Source organism: Canis lupus, chromosome 4 (assembly GCF_003254725.2).
Source record: "Canis lupus dingo isolate Sandy chromosome 4, ASM325472v2, whole genome shotgun sequence".
In the NCBI taxonomy this organism is placed as follows: domain Eukaryota; kingdom Metazoa; phylum Chordata; class Mammalia; order Carnivora; family Canidae; genus Canis; species Canis lupus.
The window spans coordinates 65,466,681-65,489,284 of record NC_064246.1 but is presented as its reverse complement, the minus strand read 5'-3'; the positions used below and the strand labels follow the sequence as shown (position 1 = coordinate 65,489,284).

General features: G+C 35.3%; 1 protein-coding gene and 1 non-coding gene across 2 annotated transcripts in view; both read right to left on the bottom strand.

Moving 5' to 3' along the window:
• HCN1 (hyperpolarization activated cyclic nucleotide gated potassium channel 1) overlaps nt 1-22,604 on the bottom strand; it is a 392,337-nt gene that overhangs the window by 115,511 nt on the left and 254,222 nt on the right. The gene's annotated exons all lie outside the window — the stretch shown is intronic.
• Nucleotides 20,070-20,173, bottom strand: LOC112652091 (U6 spliceosomal RNA). The gene has a single exon (XR_003131243.1). It is a non-coding gene; the product is annotated as a U6 spliceosomal RNA (small nuclear RNA).

Genomic DNA, 22,604 nt, shown 5'->3' with positions numbered 1-22,604 from the left:
TCATATAAAAATGCTAAGAATGGGGATGCCTAGGTGGCTTAATAGTTGAGCATCTGCCTTTGTGATCCAGATGTCTCGGGACTGAGTCCCACATCAGGCTCCCCACAGGGAACCTTCTCCCTCTGCCTATATCTCTGCTTCTCTCTCTGTGTCTCTCTGAATAAATAAGTGAAATATTTAAAAAAATTCTAAGAAGGAATGTTGATGGGCTCATTCCAAAGTTTCTAGGAAATCTGGTCATTTTCTAGCAATGTATTTGCTAGCTGAGAAATGGTACAGGTTAACATGAAGCCGATGACCTAGGCATAAGATTTTTTATCAAAACTATGATGTTTAGATTTAAAAAATCCAAAGATATATTTGCATAGTCCTTAATTCTATATTTCTTAAATGAAAAATAAACATATTTTGGAAATGCAGGTGTGAATAATGGAAAGACATCCTTAAAGTCTTCTCTCAGAGTAATGTAAATTAGAATTCAAATGTCAGAAGTGATGATGGATGAATCTTGTTGGCTTTTTATAAAATAATACATACAATAAAATAAGCAAAATAATATTTTGGCAAACCCTCTGGACAAAAATTTTAAAAAGCTGACTTCTGAGATTAGTTATTGCATGCAATTTCTGAGTCCTTTCAAAAATTTATTCCAAGCTCAATTCTACAAAAATAAGTTATTCAACATATCTTATCTATCCTTTGATAAAATTTAAAGGATTTTTTTGGATCAATTTGTATCAAACCTCCTGGCCCAAGACTTATGTAATTTATAAGGCTCAGTGCAAAGTGAAAATTTGGGGCCCTTTAGTTCAAAATGTAGGAAAAAAATACTGTTAAAGATAATAATATATAAATTTTCCCCTTTAAAGTATTTTATTACTTATAGTAGTAATAGTGATGAGTAATAACACAAATTTATAAATTTCAAAAAATATTTTTGTGTCAATTATATATAATATAATGAATAGAAACACTGTATTATTGTGATATATTGATTGATCATATAATTTTTCTGGCTTAATTTTCTGCAAATTCAATTTGTTAGGTCTTTAAAATTGATACAATTAGTAATTTCATTTGCAATGATAAAATTGTAAGTGACATCATTTGTTTTGGCTAATGCAAGATCACAAATAATTTCTGATAGTTTCTGAGAATATGTCATAGATTGTGACAACACTGAGATAAATTTTTTATTTAATATATAAAGTTTAGTACATCTGGAGCTGATGGTTCTAATAGAACAGTTTTTTAATAAATACAAATTAGTTTCATGTATGAAAGTGATTTTTAATTAAACTTTTCTTTTTAAAATAACCCTAGATTAACATGCAGATTATAAGAAATAATGGAGAACCCAATGCACCCTTCATCCCAAATGGTAACATCCAGGAAAGTGTGTACAATGTTACAACCAGGAAATTGACATAGGTACAGTCCACTGATCCCATTCATATTTTACCAACATACCAGTACTCATTTGTGTGTGTACTTAGTTTTATACAATTTTATCACAAGTTTATGTGTTCATCACCACAGTCAAGATACAGAATAATTCCATCACAACAAAGATCTCTACACTGTCTGTATACTGAATTTCATGTTGAATGTAAATGTATGCATTGACATTTTAGTATTTCCTCTGACATTTCCTGTAACTTGCTGAGGTTGTGCAAGAAGCCAGAAGTAGTTTCATAATTTGCACATATATATTTTATTCCGTTATTTTCAATTACAAGGGAAATTTAATTAAAAATTGTCCTCTCTGTTAATAATTGTCTCATTTAAAGTTTCACGAAGATAGTGTTATTTTCCATCAAATGTGATGATCTTTCAATTTAATCTGTATTTCTAGGCTGGTGGAAATTTGCTTTGCAATGTTGCAGGAGTTTCCAAAACTGAACGTTGTAAACTGTGAAAAATTCTAACACCCTGACATGCCTTATTGCAATATTTACGTAAACTCTCTATTTTGTAATAATTTATTGACAAAGTTTGCCATCTGAGTGCTGCAAGTGTTATCTTGGAATTTAGGGAGAAGATTTAATATCTGTGTAGATACTGCAGGGACAGGAACGCTGGGACTGATAGTCTGCTGTTTTTTCACCAAGATTCCTGTCTCGGCTGGCATGGGGGAGTCACTCCTACCTCCCACAGTCGTGCTGTTACGGTTGCTGCTTCGGGAATTGCTGTTGCCACTGGTATTCTGGCTCAGCCACGTTGGGGACACAGCATTTCAGATTGCTGGGGCATGCATATGCATGCCCTGCTGTCAGGTCAGGTGCTTGCCTTCTGCGTTGTCTACTGTGCCTGCAGGCCTGAACCTGTGGATGCAGAGCTGCCACCCTGCAGCACTGTTGCTCATGTTCGTGCTGCACTGTCTCAGTGGACCTCCCTTACAAAACATAAGTTCACAGATAAAACTATTAAGAATATCAAGATAGCAGCAGCTGAGCTTCATAACAAGCACAGGGGCCTTCTGGAAGTGGGTGCCTATGCAACTATAAGGTAATATCTCATGCCCACAAGGCCATTCCTTGCCTTTGTCAAATTAATTCTTAAATTCTCAGAAAGTATTATTTAAAAATACAGTGAATATACATAGATCTTTTTTTTTCATGTTTTAAAAGGCTTTTCCAAAAATAAAATTTATAGATTTTAAAAATAGGACATGATAAAGTTTAAAAGCCCAACTTCATAAACTTTGGAACTGCATGTGGCTGTGGGCAAAAATTAACCAGCCCCATCTGGTTGCAAGAGTTAATTTTCTTAAACTGAAATTCATTGTTACTTATAAAATGAGGTCATGTTGTCCTATTTATCTATCCATCCATCCACTCATACATGTATGCATGTAAATGTATGTGTATTTGTATATATACACACACAAGTGTAAAAATGAGATTCAATTTTAAGAAAATTATTTGTATAGCATATTATACTATGCAGATATTATAATGGACCCATATACAAGTTTTCATCTTTTCATACACGAAAATATGTAACTATTTCCATGAATTAACCTAAGGTTTCTCAAATTGTAGATATTCCAGGGACAAGAAATGGAGTATTCAATGAACAAAGGAATATTTCCCATAAAAAGCTTGAATGTACATGTTATTTAAAATGAAGTATTAAAATTGCTGAAATTCAACTCAGTAATATACTGACATACTAAAAATGAATTCATTACAAACCACATTGCAAAATAAGCAAAGGCTTTAATTCCTAAGATCTATTCAAAGAATGAATAAAAAGAAAATAAGCTTGGTTTGTTTCTGACTGGCTTTAAATCTCTTCTGGGCTCCTTCAGGACTCCAATTCCCCTCTCATGGTGACTTCCATCGGTACATGATGATCTTCTCATGGGCCTGGCATCTACCCATAGATTAGGGTTGGAGCTATGTCTCATCGATCACATTAGACTCTAAATTGCATGATTCAGTGGAGACACTAAATATTTTTAGGTGAAAACACTTGTTGAAAAAAAAAAAGGATGAATAAATATATTTTGACTGTGCTGTTAAATCTAATGCAAGATTATCTTCCTTATATGGGGGCACAGTCATGTTGTTAAGGCAACTTGATGGACTTAGATATAATGGGAATAATTCAAAAGTCTAATGGCATGCCCATTAGAGACTGCACTTTAATTCTGTTTGCGTTGTTTATTCTTTGTTTTTGAGGGGAAGCAGTATGTGGAGCTGGAGAAGAAAGTTTCAATTTACCAAAGGAAGGCAGTTAGATAATAGCCAAACTATTTTATATAAGAATGTGTGTTGATGTCCATTTTCATTTATCTCTTTAGGCACACACAAAACACACACAAACACACCGACATGGATCTTGGCCTTTCTCTCTACAAATATGGATCATATCATATACACTTCTCTGCATAAAGCTTTTATCACAGGAAAATTCCTCCAAATAATCTAGTGTTCAGATAATATGTAATATGTAATAAACCATTATTCATTATGCTATAGTTAATTCTCCCATTTCTTCTAGTGTTTTCCAGTTTTTGCCACTACAGACTATTCTGTAATAAACAACTTTGTACATATGACCTTTGTCTCTATTAAATATATTCTCAGGAGTGTGTTTGTTGGGTCAAAGAGTAAAGTTTTCAATTTGTGCCAGACTGTTTCAGAGGCTGTAACTTCTCCAAAAATAAATAAAAATACACTTCATAAAAAAAAAATACACTTCATCACCTATGCTATTGAGATAAAATAACCACTGTTACTTTCATTTACATTTCTCTGACCACGAAATTTGAGAAGATTGTTATATACTTATTAACTAATTAGACTTTCTCATTTCTGATGAGATTCTTATTTTTTTCTTATTAACTTGTAATACATATATGAAGACTGGATATCAATTCTTTAACTATTTGCTTTATTTTTTAACTATTTGCTTTAAATATCTATTTCTAATTTACCCTCTACTTATTGATTTTTTAATGATATAATTTGCCATGTTTTAATTATTTTTTAAAGATTTATTTATTTATTTGAGAGAGAGAGAGAGAGCATGTGAGTGGTGGGAGAGGGAGAGAGAGAATTCTCGAGAATCACTTCCAAGCACAGAACCCATTGTGGGGTGATCCCAGGACCCTGAGATTATGACCTAAGTAGAAACCAAGAGTCAGACACTCAACCAACTGAGCCACCCAGGTGCTCCAATATTCTGATTATTTTATGTAAGAAGACAAATCTGCAATTTTTCTGTGAGCTGCTGAATTTCTGTATTGGTTAAAAAGATCTCTCTAAATCTGAAAGTATTCATATGTAAATATTTTGGAGATTATGTTATTTTTTTTAGGTTATGTTATTTTTATATTAACATATTTACTTATTTTACCCGTGATTTTTTTTTTTTTTTGTATGTGGAACAAAGTTCATATTTTCATTCATTCTGAAAGAGCTGTTTCTTGAGCCTGTATACAACTTCTAACGAACTATCTGGTCCCCAGTGACATAAAAATGCCTCCTTTGTTATATATTGTCTACAGACAGTGCTTGGTGCTTGTTTCTCAGCTCAATATTTTGTTCCATGAATCCATTTGACTATTTTTCTATGCTGTTATTGTATGATCTCAAATTACAGTGACTTTATAATCTATTTTAATGTGCATGTAAAGCAAAGACCTTTCTCAATTTCAATGAAGATTGTGACTGACTTACTATGTGAAAAAAATTGAGCAAGACTATATTTTAAAGTGAAAATGTGGATACATGATGCTGGATATAGGATAGGCATGGTATCTGGGGGGAACCTATGGGTGAGAACAGTCACCAAACACAGATTATTCCTGTCTGCCTATCTATCTGAAGAGTTTCTCATAGATCAGCCAATCTAAATTATAGAGAAGATACAAAACTTAATAAGGAATGCACTAGGAAACACAGTGATGGCCAGCACTGGAGGGGTCAGAACATTCTTCAATATAGTATGGGAGGCCACAAAATTTTTCAGCAGGAAATGATAAAATCTAACCTGTGCTTTAAGATTGACGGGAAGAATTGTCGAGCAGTGATTCTCAACTGAGGATGATTCTGTCACTGAGGGACCATTACTGAACTTTTGTTTTTTATAACTGGAGGAAGTGCTACTTTTTAAAAAGATTTATTTATTATTTGAGAAAGAGAGACAGAGAGCACATATGCATGAGCAGGGGGAGGGGTAAAGGGAGACAGAAAGAATCTCAAGCAGACTCTCCACTGAGCATGGAGCTGACTCCGGGCTCCATCTCATGACCCTGAGACCATGACATGAGCTGAAACTGAGTCCAAAACTTAACTGACTGAGCCACTCAGGTGCCCTCGGAGTAAGTGCTATTATCTTCTACTGGATAGAGGCTAGTGAAGCTGCTAAATGCCTGCCAATTCACAGAGAAGCTCCAGCAAAGAATTATCTGGCCCAAATTGCCACCTTTGGTGAGGTTGAGAAATCCTGGCATGGAGGATGGATTTAACAATGGCTAGATAAGGAAGTCAGTTTAAAAGCTATCATAAGGGGTGCCTGGGTGGCTCAGTTGGTTAAGCATCTGCCTTTGGCTCAGATCATAACCCCAGGGTCCTGGGATTAAGCCCTGCCATTGGGCTCCCTGCTCAACACGGAGACTGCTTCTCCCTCTCTTCCCTGCTTGTGCTCTCTCTCACTATTTCTGCCTCTCTCAAATAAATAAAAGCTTAAAATAACTAAATAAAAGCTATTATAAGTTTAAGGGAGGTTAAATGAAAACTGAACTAGCATAAAGCTGTAAAGTATAAAATAAGAACAAAAATAAATAATTTTGAGAAGGTCTATAGAATGTAGCATATTAGATTCTTACAAAATGGTAAAAGAAAAACAAAAATAGAATAATTCATAATTCAGGAGGTTATGGAAAATTTAGAAAAATTCATGCAATTTAGGCTCTTCTTTACGGAGGAGACTGATTAGGTGTAGGCATCTTTTCTGTTCTTCTACAAGACCAGAATCGTTCTCTTTAGATACTGAAGTGTGTATACACCCAGACCTCATGGGAGAATGTCAGTATTTAGGCAGGAGCCATGTGATTTGGAGGCTGCTGCTGAGAGAATCCCAAATGGAGTAATATTACTTTATACTCTTACCTCCCTCCTCTTTTTCTCCTCCTATCCTCCCCACTAGCCCCACCCACTGCTACAATCCCAACTATAAAAGCTTAAGCCAGAAAGATAGATTGATTGCAGAGATAAAATACAAAATACACAGATAAGTAAAAACATAGTGTGTCAAACAAATGCTTAGAAAATAAGTTAAAATCGGAATACAAAATATTTTTCAAGTTATCCTTGGAAAACAGTATGATGATAACAACATGCATGGCTCTAAAGTGTTCAAAGTACCAATTATTACATTAAATTAGTCAGTCTTACCATCATATCATTCTTCTCAACACTTGATAAATGATAACACTGAGGCAGAGAACATAGTGACTTGCCCAAGGTTACAAAGTTTAAAAAGTTGAAGATTCATTGTTTCAAACCCAATCTGGTTCTATAGACCATACTATTAGCTACTACATGACACTGCTCTTGATTTTATAAACCTATTATATTTATAATTTCAGGCAAAATATTAAGGCTGAAAGACTAACTGATCAGTCCAACTCTCACATGCAATCCTTATTTGATGTAGAAAATTAACAACAGGCAAAAGAGGAGATGTAAAGAAAGAAAAACTGAGTCTGATAGGGTTTGGTGAAGGTCCAGGAATATTTTCATTCCCAGTACATCTTTTTTTTTTTTTTTTTAATGTAGCTGTTCTCCTTTCATCTTTTTTTCAAAAACAACTCTACTGAAGTTTAGTCTACATCAATAATAATAACAACATGAATGGAGACCATAAACTCCAAGTGCTTTACCATATAATCCAAATATTACCAACTTACATGTAACTTGAATCCTATTGAAAGTAAACAAGTTACCTGTTAACTCTGATTTAATCAGGGTTTCTCTTGTTTTCATTTTAGTCAATGATTTATCAACAAATTGTTCCTTATAGATTAATTTTTTATTATTCAAGAGTGCTCATTCATTTAATTCATCACTGAGGCAACACTGAAATTAATTATTGTTTGAGGAAAACATATTGAGCCCAATTAGTGGGAATATATATAAGTAAATTTAATTATTCCATCTGGGAAATTTCATACAAAAAATATTTTAGGTTTATATTCCCAGCTTAACTTATTTTCTAAGCATTTGTTTGACACACTGTTTATGTTGTTACTTAATTTGGATCAGGGTTAAGGGCTATGGCAAAGAAAGAAAAGAAATGTTTATTCTAGAATGTCCTAGACCTCCTAACAGGACATTCAAACTCAAACTAAGCCACAGGAACAAAAGTTTCTCTGGTCCATCATCATTCATATGAACTAAAATTTTGATAATTTAGATGGCCAAAACACGCCATTATTGAATAGCTGAATGAATCTTCTTTATCATTTCAAATCAAATGCAAGTATGAATATGTTAAGTAGGCAATATCTTAACAAACTTGGCAATATCAAACTTGACTCAAATACATACATCAATAGCTAAAATATCAAATTCTGATCAGTTACAGTTTACTTCTTCCATCACTGAATAAACTTATCACATCAGTTACAGCAATGCCAATCAGATAGAAAGATACATTAAGAAGTTCTCAAGCTAAGAAATATAGCTGAGCATAATCTTCCTGAAGTCACAAGAAGTGTAGCATTATAGGTCACCAATTCAAAAGTGTATGATCACTTGAACATGCCATGATTTTACTTTATCCGTGTATAAGAGAATGGAGTCAGGGTAATGAACTGTTGTTCTCCATCAATTTCACAGTTCTGGGGGTATGGTAATAATGGATAGGTATTGGGAGTGGTCTTTATACTGATTAGTGATTGAAACAGAATTACAATTGTTTCTAAGTATCATTTGAACATTTTTATTCTTTGAAGTATGTCCCCTAGAATTATTGGATTTGTATATTAAAACAGAGACATTTAAGAAACATCTTTGAGGAGGTCTTTTAGTCGAGTTAAACATTATTTGTGAGTTTTTGCTACAGATCATAGTAAGTGATAATACCAGTAGGAAGACACAGTGCATGCAACTCCTAAGGATACTCAGGGAAAGGACTGACAGTTATGTTGCATATAAGGTCAAAATGCAGATAGCAAGAAAGACTATTTCTTTTCTTTTTTTTTTAAAGAATTTACTTATTTATTTATTCATAGAGACATACACAGAGAGAGAGGCAGAGACACAGGCAGAGGAAGAAGCAGGCTCCATGCAGGGAGCCCGACGTGGGACTCGATCCTGGGTCTCCAGGATCACACCCCGGGCTGTAGGCAGCACCAAACTGCTGTGCCACTGGGGCTGCCCAAAAGACAATTTCTTAAAAAAAAAAAAAAAAATATATATATATATATATATATTATATATAATATATATAGTAGCCTTTTCCCCGAGTATAGGTATGCTTTGAAAGTTAACATTAATGCCCCTGCAGGCAAGAAGAAAAAGAACCTACCAACATTGTGTTTTGATTTCATAACTTGTCAATCTAATTCCATAACATTAGCGCTTTATTTTTAAAATGTACTACTAAGTAATGAATTATTTCCCTCTGATTCACATGATAGAAGCTCTTGAATTCTTGAAATACGTATTTGTATTCTTGATAGCATTATCTACCAAAAATTTAAATGTCATGATTTCTAGAAATAACACTTTAAAAAATATATACAATTACATATATTTTTCAATTGGAAAAATGTATTTGTTTTTCTTATCTGTACTGTTTTGATCTGCTTACAAACATTTGTACCTCTGATATCAATCCTTTTGCTTTAAAGAAGAGTTGAAATAGTTTTAAGCAACAAAATATAAAATTACTGCATAACAAGATTACTGTTGCCTTTATAAAAGGAATGATGTTTGGTCATTTTAAGTTCTAGACTTGTTCCCTAGTCAATTAATCCCTCAAATTCTAAGTGTATGTTTTCTTACATCAATAATGATAAAATACAAAATCTGCATTAAGTAGATTTATAAATTAAAATTTAATGATGCTTGAGATCATGGATATTTTTTCTCATATTTCTTTTAACATTGGTTGCATTATTGTAAAATAAAAATTAAACATGGGGTACCTGAGTGTCTTAGTCAGTTGAGCATCTGACTCTTGATTTTGGCTTGAATCATGATCTCAGGGTCCTGAGATTGAGCCCCAAGTGGGGCTCTGCACAGCTTAAGGTTGTCCCCACTCCATCCCCACCTCTGTCACCTTCTTCCCCTCCTCCTCACTCTCATACTCTCTTTAAAAAAATAATTAATTAAATTAAATTAAAATTAAACATATCAATAAATTATTTCTTAATTTGGTGGGTCTATTTTTTTTTAATTTTTATTTATTTATGATAGTCACAGAGAGAGAGAGAGAGAGAGAGACAGACAGACAGACACATAGGCAGAAGGAGAAGCAGGCTCCATGCACCGGGAGCCCAATGTGGGATTCGATCCCGGGTCTACCAGGATCACGCCCTGGGCCAATGGCAGGCGCCAAACCGCTGCGCCACCCAGGGATCCCTCTATTTTTTATACTGAGAGTTGATTACCACTTCTTAGAGGAAGGCTCTAAATCAGATATTTCAAGTTTTAAATGTGATTTTTCTATAATTAGTGCTTTGAGCAAAATACTTTCATTGTTGTACAAGTAAATATAAGCAAATATATTTTACATATTTTTGCACATATAAATATCAGTAAATATATTTTTATATATGCATAAATATAAAGGAACACTGGAGGAGATTAGCATACACTGAGTACTTTATTCCTTGCAAGGTACTGTTATATCAACTCATTGTTCCTCATAAAATTCTTGAAACCTGATACTGTTCTTACAGGTAAGAAATGTAAAGCTTAGAAAAATTAAGAAACTTGCTCAAAGTCACACATTTGTCAGTGCCAAAGCTGAAATTCAATCACAGGTCTGTCTGAACTGCAGTATAAACCATCTCCATTCTGAAGATCATAGCAACATATTTCATTTATATCAGTAAAATTCATAATTCTAATGCAGAATTTTCAAGCATTTTAAGAACATAACCATAGCACAGAAATTCTCTAAAATATATGCTTTCATCTCAACTAGCAAAAGGGAACCTCTACTACATCTTAAGGGAATTTAGAGGAAAAAATTATGTCAGGTTTTCATCAGAGAAAACCTCTGAGGGAAAATCCCCTCGAGAGTTTGAGGTCAATAAAGATGGTTGGGTCATATAGTCGTGCTTCACTTTAATGTTTTCCTACTGGCCAAGAATGCTCAAAGGGTCCTCTTCCTTTACTCCTATCCCCAAAGCCCTGGATGGAGTCAACTATCCTGGTATCTAAATAGGAAGAGTCTCCTGGAAGGAAGTCCTTGCCTGAGGCTTAATTTTTCAAAGCATGGAAGATGCACCTGAGGCAGAGAGGCAGGTTCAGTCTGAACCACTAAAAAGAGACTGTTTCACTAACACCTGGCCAAAGTGAAATAAGTAGTGATATAATATTGCCTAAGTGCTATTATTTAATATGCACTTTAAATTAACCGTATGGGTTTTAGCAAAGCAACTCTGCACCTATGGTTTTCACATTAGCAGATCATCTCTTTTGATGCTATTCTCAAGTTGTTTAACTCTGCTAATTAGAGGTTTTAGCATATTGGTCGTGTTAAAAACTGCTAAAATTAGAGTGAAATTGAAGTAAAACAAAGAACCTCAGTCCTTTTTTGCTAGGCTCAAACTTCTGCTCTTAATAAGGAAAGCAGAAACCTAGGACATAAAAGAGGCAGGACTTAGGAAGTTTTTCAGGGATCCCTGGGTGGCGCAGCGGTTTAGCGCCTGCCTTTGGCCCGGGGCGCGATCCTGGAGACCCGGGATCGAATCCTACGTCGGGCTACTGGTGCATGGAGCCTGCTTCTCCCTCTGTCTGTGTCTCTGCCTCTCTCTCTGTGACTATCATAAATAAGTAGAAAAAGAAAAGAAGTTTTTCACCTTGGGTGGTTATTGTTAATAATTAGGACAGAAGAGGCACCTGAATGGCCCATTTGGTTAAGCTTCTGACTTAGTTTTGGTTCAGATTGTGATCTCAGAGTGCTGTTGAGTGAGGGACAGGCAGGGCTAGGTAAGGAGAGATGGGAGGCTATGTGATCAGGCTTGCAGAGATTCCAAAAATGCCAGGGTGTAAGTAAACCAGAGATAAGGGAACAAGCCAGACCACCCTGCCCTAGGTGTGGGCAGGGATGGTGTCCTTTTTATGACAGTTATCTGTGACCAACAAAGAATACCCAGACCCCAAAGAAGCCATTAAAAATGTTATCACTAGTCCTTACTTAAACCAAGTAGCACAAGAATCTCAAGGCCACAAGTTTCCCAGTTAGTTCTCAATAAAAGACTACCAATAAAAGCTCTAAATGGCAACCCAACCCTGTTGGGAACCCTCTCACTCCTGAGACCTTTCTCTGTATCTTTACTTAACAAACTATTGCTTTACTCACTCTCCTTTGTCTGTGAGATTCATTCTTTGACTCCATGAGACAAGAACCAAGCTCTCCTGTATCAGTGCAATCCAGCCCCATGTCAGGCTCTGTGCTCAGTGCAGAGTCTGCTTGAGACTCTTTGTTCCTCTGCCCCTCCCTTCCTGCTCCCCCTTCTAAAATAAGTAAATAAATCTTTTAAGAAATAATTAGAACATAAATTATTACATACAGAATTTTTGTTTATATAAATGTTACCATATGAAAAATAAGGCATTAGATTTTTCCTTCTAAATAATCTGCATATATGTCAATTGCATGATAGTGTAATGTATAAAGAAGCTCTACTTTTTTTAAAAGATTTTATTTATTCAGGAGAAACACAGAGAGAAAGGCAGAGATATAGGCATAGGGGGAAGCAGGCTCCATGTGGGGAGCCTGATGCAGGACTCGATCCCAGGACCCTGCCAGGACCTGGGGATCATGACCTAAGCCAAAGGCAGATGCTCAATCACTCAGCCACCAAGCGCTGCGAGAATCTGTACTTTTTATGAAGATTAAATGAGAGGCATTATATAAAAGGCTGATACGTAATATGGTGTTTAGGTGTTTTCCATCTAGCCTAGTTCTCTAAATGAAGGTCTAAATTTATTAATAGTGTGTGGACATGTGTGTGTTTTCATTTAACAATTTGTTTGTAGCACTTTCTACTGCAGGATACAGCTCTAATCTCTTTATAGACATATACATCGTGAAGAATTTTATTAAAATCTGATGTTCTGAGAGCAGCATAACTACAGAGAATTTTAAACTATATAGAAAAGAAATGTGTAAGTTTACAAGAAACTTACTTGGTAATTGGTTATTGATGCTGAGGTTAAAACTAGCTTTTCCACTATTCCAAAAGTAAGCTCTCACCTTTAACAGATTCTGAAATCTTAGCCCAGTAAGGGTAGAATTTTCCCTTAACATTTAACACATACATGTAGCAGTATGATGGTATGATAAATAGATTTCTCTGTTTTTTTCTTATTCTACCTGGATTTTTTACTGGGCCAGGCTTGACCACCAGAGATAAGAGGACCTAGTGAAATAAAATGAAAGACTTGACCCATTAAACATTTTTTTTTCCTATGGCAGATGGACTTATTGCCATAGATTCATAAAAAGTTGGAAGTGTATGGGATCTGAGTGAAACTCTATCATTTTGATGGGCAGTTTCAGAATACCCCTAATTTTAAGATTAAAATAACCAACTAACTAAATACATACAAAATAAGTGTATTCGGACTATCCAACTCTATTTTAATCTAACACACAAGAAACAATACATTTCAAAGGTATAGAAAATATTGTTAATTGCTCATGAGCTCATTTAGTTGCCTAAGAATTGAAAAACAAAAAAAGCCCTCATTTCTCTAAATGCTTGCAATATTGCTTCCATTAGCTTTTGTGTAGTCACGGTAATAATGGAAACACCACCACCAACAAAAAAATTGAGTATGGTTTATACAGATCTCTTACAATAACAATCTAATTTGACCTGGTGATTATCACAGCAACCTTATGGAAACTAGAACAGCCTTTATTATCTTCATTTTATTGAGGAGGATGAAGTTTAGAGCTTCATTAACTTGCCTGTGGCCTCATGATAAGAATTAGTATCTCTCCATTGAATATCTGACCTGCCCATTGCAGATATAGTACATTTTAAGCTGTAATTGCTTAACAATTGATACCCTGTACTCTGCTCATGTATGGGTATCTAAGAGGGAAGAAAATCAACCATGGTTTGGGTTAAACCATCTCCGTCTTAAAGGTGATAGTACAAATCAAATTATTAATACATTCTATCTGAGTAAAATGATGAGGGTAGCAACTATGATCTGAATTGCCCAACATTGCCATAAAGTTACCTATTTGAGAAAAATGCTGCTTATTAGGTCAGTGGCTAATTAAATTGTATAGAAAACTATTTCCCTATGCTAAAGTTATTTCAATCACAAGTTTAAAAGATAAACTATCTCAGTTAAAATTATGTTAATTTAGAAAGATTCTTTCTTTTCTTAAGCCAAAGAAATGTATACTTTCATTATTCTGGAACCTAAAATTTTGATATCCAAGTCAGCAGGACTTTGATTCTTCCAACTTCCAGTGGAGGCTGTAATTATAGGCACTTCTGGGCTTGCAGCGACATCACTCCAATCTCTGCCTCTGTTGTCATACTATGTTTTTCTCTTCTTGTAAGGACAATAGTCATGCTGGAACAGGGCCCACTCCGATGACTTCACATTAATTTGATTATATCTGCAGAAGTCTTATTTATAAATAAGGTCAGATGCTTGGGTGTTAAAACTGCAACACATCTTTTTTGGGGGGCGGGGGCACAATTCAACCCATGAAAGTAACTGCTCCAAATTGGAAGAGTGAGTTTGAGTGTGGGAAGCATAAGTTTATGTGACAATAGCAGAATACAGAACCTGCCACTTCAACCATAGTCTGATTTGTGTGTATTTGTAGCAGTCACAGCTTTGAATTCTCAAGTGAAAACAAAAGAGAAAGAAAAAAGAGATGCTTTTAAAATTCATCTTATTTACAGCCAAGGAGTAGCAACACAAATCAGCAACAGTACATGTTACTTAGTTCTAAAGGCATGACCTTAAATTGCAGATAAACAAGTAAAGCCTTAAATTATAAGTAACACTCCAACTTGATATATTGATTATGCAACCTAACAGGATAAGCCTAGGAAATCCTCCTCTGTGTAAGGCTGTGTAGAAAACAGAAAGATTGAGCACTTACAGTTATTTTTAGCGGCCTAACTCCAACTTAAAGCTCTTACCCTATGATGTGTGCTCAGTGCATTCTTAGTGTGGAAGGCTTCTGTGTCACTTACTGCTCTCAGAGACTTTCCTGCTTTGGCTTCTTAAGTCCATTTAAACCTTCTACAAATGCAGGTTTTATAAGGTCTGGACTGTCTGATCTCATGTACAACTTCACAGAAAATTGAAACACCAAATAGAACTTAAGAGAGGCAAAAACCAACTTCTTGATCAATAGAATCAAACCAAAGATACTATATGCTAGTATTTAGAAAAGTTAAATCCCTCAGTTGTCTCTGATAAATCAATTCTCCATTCACATTATGTGTGTATGTATGTGTGAGTGTGTGTGTGTGTGTGTGTGTGTGTGTGTGAAATGAGAGAGAGAGAGAGAACAGGAATTGATTGATCTTCAAGGCTTAGACTATCTCGTTTTAGCCCTCTCTCTGTATTCAGATATAGATTGACTTAAGCAATAAGCAAACAAACTATAAAACAGAAAAAAAAAATTTGAGGAACGCCCGGGTGGCTCAGTGGCTCTCCTTTTGGCTCATGGCATAATCCTGGGGTCCCGGGATTGAGTCCCACATCGGGCTCCCTAAAGGGAGCCTGCTTCTCCCTCTGTCTGTGTCTCTGCCTCTCTCCTTTGTCTCTCATGAATAAATAAATAAATCTTTAAAAAAAAAAGAAAAAGAAAAAAATTAAAACAATCTTTTGGTTTTTCTCTCTTTTCTTCACTTTTTCTAGCTTTTGATTCTACCAGCTTATAAGAAGACTAGAAAAATGGTGATTCAGACATAATTCCCATTTCTGATGCACTTGTTTCAATTCTTTAAAATCAGAATAAAAATATATGGACAATTGTCCCATGTTTAACCACGATATTACTATCCAAAAACATATTCTAGCTATTTTCCTACGGCTTGGAGAGGAAAACCAGGGTTAGTTTACTTTTAGAAAGTAATTTTTAGTCTGCTTATACATGATAAAAAACTATGACAATAAAAAGGTAAATGCTAGCAAAACTGAAGTATCCCTAAATACTTCAGTAGAATTCTTATTTCCGGTTATAACATTACCTAATGCTAACACCTCCGTTAGTTCTGACCACTTTGGTTGTGACGCATAATAATCAGTGTTTCTTGAGAAGAGCATATTGCTTAGTGCAATTCCTGTAGGGGACTGACCTATAATATCTCAATTAGGAAAATGCTAAATTTTCCAAAAACTTATAGGTTATAAAGAACATATCCAGACACATCATATATGTGTCTTCCTTAACTTCTGATGTGGAAGGAAACAACTGTGGCTTACTGGCAATGCAAGAGAATGTCTTAAGGATTAACAGCGTACGTTTCTTGGTCAGGAGGGACTGCTCAGAAAGAAGAGGTAAACATTCAAAGCTTAATGATTTCTCTTGTGCATCACTTCCATGACTCATGGCAGATTTTCCCCAGCTAGTTCTAAAATGATTAATCTGCTCCAATGAGTCAATAGTCTCTCATCTTCACATTTCCTTAGGCACTAGTGACAAAGGTTAACTAAATTGTATTCGTGTGGGGGTGTATGTGTATTTCTACTCCAGGCTTACCTAGAAAAGGTATAGACTAGTAGGCTCCCTGGGGTACAATGTGTGTGCCATCCCTGGTAGCACTGTGATACTAGGTTCCCCGGACAGCGGAGATGGAAGCAGCAGTAAGCTTCAGTGAGATAACTGTTCACACTGTAGATGAGGTTTGGGATAAGAATACCTTATTTTCCAATCAGAATCGAGACAAAGAATGGCATACTCAAAATCTCCCCATACCATCTTCTAAGATGCTAGAAACTACCTTGAGTCTTTCTGTTTTAGTTGATGAAGTCAATGTTACAATTTCTGGAAGGTTATAATTTAAACGCCTGCACATTACTACTAAGTCATTATTCAAATATCCTCTTTCCCTGGCTGGCCCCACTATGGTTCAGGATTGACTCCTAAAACCCCAGAATTGCATGAGCATAGGCTAGCATGGGGTGAACAGAGAATGAAGAGCATCCCAGGATAAATTCTTTAGGGAAGGACAAGGCTTGAATGCCATGAAATTAAAGGCAAATATCAGAGACAGGATCTTCCAAATGAAAGAAGATAGGATGGGAGTAAATATGTACGTAAGATGGGATATGTACAGATTACCATTGTTTTGATATATCCATGCTTTCCTTTGTCTATCATTGGAAGTATATTATGTGGTTAAAATGGAATCATTCAAATATTCTTTTTATTCACTATTCTGTTATAGTGAGGTGGCATGCTTGATTAGTGGGGAGTCACCCTAGAAGGTTGGCAAAAAATGAAAAATCAGATACATAGGTTTTCATATGAGGAATAGAAAGGGCCACAGAACTTAGAATAGAAAATGAATAACACACAGGAGAGTAGATCCTAGAGCATTTACTATTTATGATGAAGGTGGAATCCAAGCAAGTGGGTAGGGATACATTATAGTAAGTCAGGAAGAAAAAACAAGGAAGGAAGAAAAAAAAGAAAATCTTTTCCTTTTTAGGTATTTCTACAAATTTACTTGAAATTAACACTATTGAAGTAAAGGGCAGCTTTATTAGAAAAGATAAAATATATTGACATTCTTTGTAAGCCAGCAGGTGCCATTAAAACATAAATGACAGTATCACTGTTATTATTAGTACTATATATTGATAATGGCATGGTTGCCTGAGAATACTAATTATACATGCAATTTGAAGATACTCATATTTGATTCTTGTTATGTATTTTCTCCACAATTTGTAAGCTACACCAAGCAAATTTCATAGGTAAAAGGGGTGAGCATTTTAACAAAGTTTAGGTAGGGAAAGTTTAGAGATGGAAAAAAAAAAAAGAAGAAGAATGTTTAGCATTTAGAATGGTAATATAATCACAAGAATAAGAAGGGGCAGGAAAATTGAATTAAAGTAGTGATATTGATGGCATTACCTATACAGGGATAAAATATTATTTTACAACACACTAAGACATTTTAAAAGACAAATTTGATAGTGTACTAAGGCATTTTCAAAGGCAATAATCTACCCCTGGAAAATATCTTAATAATAGATTCTTGGAAAGTTATCTCTTTCAGGAAGCTAAGTGACCAAAAATATGAATTCAGAATACAAGGGATTAAAGCTAAACTGAAAGGGATTAAAGTATTCAAAGTCCAATACATTTTCTTCAAAATTTAAGAGAAACGGCTGAACCTGGTGGTATTCTGAATGTTAATAAAATGCACCATTTGTTCAAGAAAACAAAGCTTGAATACCAACTGACCATTGCTATCCCATCAAAATAAAAGCTGAAGGCATCACACCAGTTCTGATGCCATGCCCTAGACGGAGACATTCTTTATATATTCTTATTTACTACTGAGTGAACTATGACAGGTCTCATGCCAATCAAGAATTTAGTTATTTAGTAATCTCGTCTCACTCTTCCATGCTGCTCCTTCACATAAAACAAGCAAACAGCCCCAAACAAATTTAGTTTACTCTCATTTATTTAGGTGAACAGAGTTCAATATGATTCATCAAGGGATGCCTGGGTGGCTCAGTGGTTGAGTGTCTGCCTTTGGCTCAGGATTCTGGAATCAAGTCCGACCTTGGGCTTCCTGCTCAGCGGGGAGTCTGCTTCTCCCTCTGCCTATGTCTCTTCTCTCTCTCAGTGTCTCTCATGAATAAATAAATAAAATCTTGAAAAAAAAATACGATTCATCAAAATAAAACAGACCACTCTCCTGACCTCTAATCCTGTCTACCTGGATGTTCCCTACTTGGCTTTAAAAAGATATACAAAAATCTATGTGTCCAGACTATATCCAGCTCACCTGAATGAATATCAATGAACTCTATTGTCTCTCAACCCTGCCTCCCCCTGCCCCCCCCCCCCCATCTCAGTATCACTTAATTGACTACCAATCTTACTTCTCTTTCCTCCACTGGGTGAACCGAAAGCATGCACGCAGGCAGGAGAGCATCTAAACAGTTTCTGCTTCCACTTTGGGACCTAAATATTTCTCAGGCTGGCAGTCTGGAAAGTACTTGTTTATCACAAAACCAACAAATGCATGCAAATAACAACCATTAAAAAGAATCCTTCTTTTGTCCCCAATTACATGCATCTATGCTCTCATTCCCTGCCTAGGACTTTCCTTCAGGACACCTTACAGTGTGGTAAAAAAAAAAAAAAAAAAAAAAAAAAAAAAACAGACACCCAAAATGGTGTCACTTAGGCCGGGTTTTCAAATCTGGGATCAATACCTAGTTTAATTGCAGTTTTAATCTCCCCCAGAAATGTAGTCTTAATCAGTTAGTAGTATTCTGATGGGTTCCATTTGAGTCTGGCAGGGGCTCTCTTCATCCCCTAAGGAGGAGGAAGGAATCTGTCTGATAAGATACCCTCCACTTCTTTCCAGGGAAAGCAACCCTGTTGGTAACAATCCTTTTCTTTTGCTAATAACTTTCTTGCCCCACCCTCCTTCCTGTAAAAATCTTTCATTTTGTAGAACTCCTTAGAGTTCCCCTCTACTTGTAGATGGGATGCTGCCAATTCATGAATCATTTAATAAAGCCAGTCAGATTTTCAAATACACTAATTTGATTTTTGTGTTTTAACAAGTGTCACTTGACTTGTGGCCCTGCTTTTGGTCATTTCTGTTATCATGGGTTTACAATATGGAAAATGACTTGGCATCCATAATAATCATGCCCATGTTCAGTGCACTTCTTCCTTGATTGTGGCCCTTAATTACTCTGAGGTCAGTTGTTTCCCTTCTAAGGTTTTTTTAAAACCAACTTATACTTCTGTGATCAAAAATATGCTATAACTCAATAATATCATACTGTAAGCTCTAATCATCTTATAAACAGTAGTTAATATGGAACTAACCCTTCTGTTCTTTCATCATTGTTGGACTTTGATTCTGCTCTTTCATTTCTAAAGCTGTATGGGGTTTATTTTCATTGTTTCTTTCTCTTTTGAATAGATAGACAGAGCTCCTTTTTCTGCCAGTTTTATTGAGATATAATTGACATATAACATTGTATTAATTTAAGATGTAAAACACAATGATTATATATATAATATATATTTTATATTTTTATAAAATATATATTATATATATATATTGCAAAATGATCACCACAAAAAGTTTAGTTACCATCCACTAGCCCACACAGTTACAAAAATATAAGGAATACTTCACACATTTGCATGTCATCCTTGTGCAGGAACCACGCTAATCTCTGTAGAGTTCCAATTTTACTCTGTGTTCTCCCAAAGTGAGCACTAGAGCTCCTTTTCTTTATTCCAATGGGAAACAATTTTCCACATTTTTCTTGTCTGGATTCCTACAAATTACAATTTACCTTCTCTACTTTAATCCTTTCCAGTTTGTTCTTTGGAAGAGCCAGCAACAAGTCCAATCTAGTCACTTCCTTGCTTAGTTTCCTTATAGTCTCAAGAGTTAAGTCAAACCTACTAAGGGAATCATAACAAGCTGGTCACCATGCAGTCCCTCCCTGGCCTTCAGCAACACTCCTTAACTTTCCTAACTCCTATATGAAGACCCAGACTGCTCTTGCCACTTGGAATCACTTGTAGTTCCCCAAACAGGACAATTCATTCTCCTCCGTGCCTTTACATAGGTAGCTTTTCTCTTACTCAATATGCATTCTGACCTCTTGCCTCTCTGCCTGGCCACTTCAGCTAGTCTTCCAAGATGCAGATCACTTTGTAACATTCTCAAATATCTACCTTCATCTCTCCAAGTCAGCCCTTCCAGCTGAGTTCAGCTTCTCATCTCTGTAGCCCCCAGTACCTAATGCTTCCATTTATCATGTGATTGCATTGCATCATCCGTTTACTTGTTTGCCTTCAGCAGTATAACCAAAGATCCCTAAAAACAGGGACCATATCCTAACCATCTTTGTATCACAAGCATCCAGTAATGACTGATATTAATGGAATCTAAGAAAAATATTTAACTGAGAATAACAATATTCTACTATCAGTCTGTTCTCTAATGTTGACATAGCTACCTTGAATTGTGTTGAAAGTAGAAAAGGCAGTACCTTCACTTGAACTACAAAGGAAACCAGGATCTCTCATTAAGGTTCAGGGTATTTCCACTGTGAAGTATGAACTTTAATTCTAATAAAATTGAACAGATGACCTTACCAGTTTGATCAACTCTTCTCTCATTGATATCTGTATCGCAGATGGCATAAATAACTCAACATGTATTTAAATAATGATTTTTAAAATTGAAATAATATAAAATATTTCAAATTTATTAGGTATGCTTTCCTTCATGAGTGCCTTCTCAGGGGATTAGCCTCCCTGCTAATTTTCAGACATGCTTTCATATGGCTTTTCATATGGTTCTCTCCTCACTTGTTTTCTTTTGGGAGGAAGGCAAATGTCCTTTCACAATGATATACTTATGCTTTTCTGGACTCAAAGTGCTGAGAGTTAAATTTGAAACACCACTTTTTTTGTTTTTATTTTTTGAAACACCACTTTAATAATGCAAATATCATTTACATATTTTCATCAGGCAAAGATGGAACACATACCCAATATACATCAACGGACAATGACCTAACAGAAGTTGCTTTGGTTCCCTTAGATGAGAATGATCCAACATTGACATTGGAGGTTACAAATGTGGTCCATTATCACATGTGGAAGGGAATGAGACTAGCCTAATGAAAACAGTTCTTAGAGGTGTTGGGAGGCAAGCCCTTGTGGAACATATATAAAATGTGCAGTATTATTTATATGGTATTCTTATTTAGCTTCCCATGATTCTTGTGCCTATGGAAATAAAACAATGAAAAATACTACTTTTGCTTTCCCAAATATAATCAATCAAATATGATTATTCTCAATATATTTCAACGTTCTCTTTAGGATAGAGAATAAAAGTGGTAGAGGTTTCTCCACATTAGAATAAGTAATGAATCCCTCATGAGTAGGGGACACTGAGTCATCCTTTTTTTTTTACTATTCCTCACCACCCTTAACTCCTATAAAAATGATGATGGCAGTGCAAAATCCTGGGTTGCCAAATTTTAGGATTTCTTGGGCTTCCCAGAATCATTCCCCATGTATGGACCAAGTAACAGAGAACACATTTAAATATAATAAAGTTTGAGTGTGCTTTGCCAACAACCCTGAACAGGTTAACATTGAGAAGGGCCCAAAACTCAGTAGGTAATGAGAACATCCAATGTGGTTTTCTCTTAGTGCAGTGTCAGGCAATAAATATTAGTGAATTGACTGTTTTTGATGGATGGCCTGAGGTATTCAGTAGCTACTCATAATTTAGTATTGAACAAATTACCACTAATAACTTTTCTGACCAAGTTAATGTAACATTTCTGTAATATATTATGATCTGGAAAAATCACACAGCAATTATCAGAAAAGCAATTTTTTAAATCAGTATTTGGTACTAAGTTAGGCCAAGGTCAGAGTTAAAGGCAGAATCAATAGTTTGTTTTTACTAGGTCCTTTAGTATTTGACCTTTAAACTGCTGTTTCGTCATTCTATAGCTATTGCAGAGTAAGTGATCATGTTATATCCAATTTCATTGCTAAAATAAATACAAGGTCATTGCCTCCAGCAGGTGACTGGAAAGAATACAGTGCAATCTTCTTATTCATAATACCCCCCAAAAAACTAAGAATTTTTCTCAAGGCCTTTTGAATGTACT